Source organism: Phyllobates terribilis, unplaced genomic scaffold (genome assembly GCF_046119375.1).
Source record: "Phyllobates terribilis strain yellow unplaced genomic scaffold, ASM4611937v1 Scaffold_1__5_contigs__length_1240528914, whole genome shotgun sequence".
NCBI classification, from domain to species: Eukaryota; Metazoa; Chordata; class Amphibia; order Anura; family Dendrobatidae; genus Phyllobates; species Phyllobates terribilis.
The window spans coordinates 1,094,331,821-1,094,335,773 of record NW_027362761.1 but is presented as its reverse complement, the minus strand read 5'-3'; positions in this window follow the sequence as shown (position 1 = coordinate 1,094,335,773).

The window sequence follows — 3,953 nt, the reverse complement described above, 5'->3', positions numbered from 1 at the left end:
TTGCATGCTTCTATAGTCTCCATAGGAGACTAGAAGCAGCAACTGTCCGATCGCCTCTGCTACATACAGGGGACCAGCAGATCCCCTGCATGCAGCAGAAATGGTCCTGTGCTATGAGCGCCGACCACTAGGTGGCGCTCATAGCGACAAGATCATGACAACCACAGGCGTCTGCTGCAGACCCTGGGTTGTCATGCACGCCCATCGGCGACCCGCGATCACGTGACGGGGTCGCCGGTGGGCGGGGCTTATGACGCGCTACCCGGAAGCGCGCGTTAAATGCTGCTGTCGGAGATTGACAGCAGCATTTAACTGGTTAACAGCCGCGGGTGGATCGCGATTCCACCCGCGGCTGTTGCGGGCACATGTCAGCTGTAAGAATCAGCTGACATGTGCTCGGTTCAGTGAGGGCTCAGCGCCGGAGCCCTCACTGAACCGGCGGTACGCAGATATGCGTACTAATACGTCCCCGGTAAGTAAGGGGTTAAAGTAACTTTATCCTTTCATGAGTATTTTACAAGTTTATGACCACTTATAAAATGTGTTCAAAGTGCTGCCCATTGTGTTGGATTGTCAATGCAACCCTCTTCTCTCTTGATACACTGATAGCAACACCGCAGAAGAAATGCTAGCACAGGCTTCCAGTATCCGTTGTTTCAGATGCTGCACATCTCGTATCTTCACAGCATAGACAATTGCCTTCAGATGACCCCAAAGATAAAAGTCTAAGGGGGTCAGATCGGGAGACCTTGGTGGCCATTCAACTGGCCCACGACGACCAATCCACTTTCCAGGAAACTGTTCATGTAGGAATGCTCGGACCTGACACCCATAATGTGGTGGTGCACCATCTTGTTGGAAAAACTCAGGTAACGTGCCATCTTCAGTGCATAAAGATGGCAACACATCATCATGTAGCAATTTCAGATCTCCAGTGGCATTGAGGATTCCATTGATGAAGAATGGCCCCACTATCTTTGTACCCCATATACCACACCATACCATCAAGATACGATAGATAAATTGATAGATAGATGGACGCATAGATAAATAGATGGATGGATGAATAGATAATGGATGGATTTTAGATGGATAAATAGATAGATAATGGATAGATAGATAATTGATAGACGAATAGATAAATAGATAGATAATGGATGGATGAATAGATAAATAGATGGATAGATAAATGGATGGGTGAATAGATAATAGATAGATATATAATAGATAGATAATATATGGATGAATAGATAACAGATTGATAGATAGCTGGATACACAGACACTCACACAGCACATTATACTCACCTATGAAAAAGCCTTTTCTTTCCTGGGGTTTCAGGAGAGCACTGGATGTTTGGCACCTAGTCGCACGAGGCTGTCATGTGACCCAAAGGTCCTGGCAGGAACTTCAGACTTTCCTGAGATTGAAAAGTGGAGAAAGGTTTCAGCATTATTCTCCACCATTCAATTCAGCAGTCTGTCAGTGGTAACAGCTGATTGGACTGATTCTCCAATCAGATGAGTCATTCCCCTGCTATCACACACACTGTGTACTGAGGACTACACAGTGCACAGGAGGTTGAAGCCGGAGGAGGGGTAGGGTCTGGCAGAGACTGGGGGCAATGTCTGTGGCTGGAGCAGGAGGAGGGGAGGGTCTGGCAGAGACTGGGGGAGAAGCATGTGGGTGGAGCAGGAGGAGGGGGAGGGTCTGGCAAAGACTGGGGGCAGTGTCTGTTGTGACATCCCGACTAGACTCTGCCAGACAGGAAAACTCTAGTCGGGTTTTCACCAGCTTCTCCAAGATCAGGAGTGAGGCTGGCCACATGGCATGTCTGTATCGAGACAATGGAGCAGAATGCTGACAGGGAGTAAATTACAAACTGTGAACATTCTTCAGCCTACAGTCATGGCCAAAAGTATTGAGAATGACACCCAAAATTATATTTTCACATGATCTGCTGGCCTCTGGTTTTTATTAGTGTTTGTCTGATGTTTATATCACATACAGAAATATAATTGCAATCATATTATGAGTACCAATAGGTTATATTGACAGTTAGAATGAGTTAATGCAGCAAGTCAATATTTGCAGTGTTGCCCCTTCTTCTTCAAGACCTCTGTAATTCTCCCTGGCATGCTCTCAATCAACTTTTGGACCAAATCCTGACTGATAGCAGTCCATTCTTGCATAATCAATGCTTGCATTTTGCCAGAATTTGTTGGTTTTTGTTTGTCCACCCGTCTCTTGATGATTGACCACAAGTTCTCAATGGGATTAAGATCTGGGGAGTTTCCAGGCCATGGACCCAAAATCTCTATGTTTTGTTCCATGAGCCATTTAGTTATCACCTTTGCTTTATGGCAAGGTGCTCCATCATGCTGGAAAAGGCATTGTTGGGCGCCAAACTGCTCTTGGACGGTTGGGAGAAGTTGCTCTTGGAGGACATTCTGGTACCATTCTTTATTCATGGCTGTGTTTTTAGGCAAGACTGTGAGTGAGCCGATTCCCTTGGCTGAGAAGCAACCCCACACATGAATGGTTTCAGGATGCTTTCCTGTTGGCATGAGACAAGACTGGTGGTAGCGCTCACCTCTTCTTCTCCGAATAAGCTGTTTTCCAGATGTCCCAAACAATCGAAAAGGGGATTCATCAGAGAAAATGACTTTGCCCCAGTCCTCAGCAGTCCACTCCCTGTACCTTTTGCAGAATATCAGTCGGTCCCTGATGTTTTTTCTGGAGAGAAGTGGCTTCTTTGCTGCCCTCCTGGAAACCAGCCCTTGCTCAAAGAGTCTCCGCCTCACAGTGAGTGCAGAAGCACTCACACCAGCCTGCTGCCATTCCTGAGCAAGCTCGGCACTGCTGGTAGTCCGATCCCGTAGCTGAAACAGTTTTAAGATACGGTCCTGGCGCTTGCTGGTCTTTCTTGGGCGCCCTGGAGCCTTTTTGACAACAATGGAAGCTCTCTCCTTGAAGTTCTTGATGATGCGATAGATTGTTGACTGAGGTGCAATCTTTGTAGCTGCGATGCTCTTCCCTGTTAGGCCATTTTTGTGCAGTGCAATGACGGCTGCACGTGTTTCTTTAGAGATAACCATGGTTAACTGAAGAGAAACAATGATACCAAGAACCAGCCTCCTTTTAAAGTGTCCAGTGATGTCATTCTTACTTAATCATGACTGATTGATCGCCAGCCCTGTCCTCATCAACACCCACACCTGTGTTAATGGATCAATCACTAAAACGATGTTAGCTGCTCCTTTTAAGGCAGGACTGCAATGATGTTGAAATGTGTTTTGGAGGTTAAAGTTCATTTTCTGGGCAAATATTGACTTTGCAAGTACAGTAATTGCTGTTAAGCTGATCACTCTTTGACATTCAGGAGTATATGCAAATTGCCATTACAAAAAATGAAGCAGTAAACTTTGGAAAAATTACTATTTGTCTCATTCTCAATACTTTTGGCCATGACTGTAGGTACACACACAGATTATACTAAATGCCTGGACAACCCTTTGAAATACTTACATACAGTCCTGAAATTACCAGGATCAGAGGCATAACTATAATGCATGCAGAGGTTCCTGTTGCACCTAGGCCCTGGAGCCTAGTAGAACCCTAAAGGTAACTTTGTTCCATATGAGAAGACTACATTGGGGCCCTATATAAACTCAATCTTCCTTTTTATATTCTCATGCTTTCTCACTTTGCATCACCTGTGAATGTGATAGCATCAGATGTAGAACTAGAGGAACAACCAGAAAGTTGCATGAAAACCTCCATTTTTGCTGCTGAGCTTAATGCATTCTTTATTAGCAATTAAAAAAAAACATGTTGCCTTCGCAATGGTACACCGTCTCACTGAACCGGGTGAAATGGGAGAAGACGGTGGGTCACTGAGCCGTGACTCTCAGATCACATTTGTAAGCTGGTTGATCTTTTCCAGTATCAGT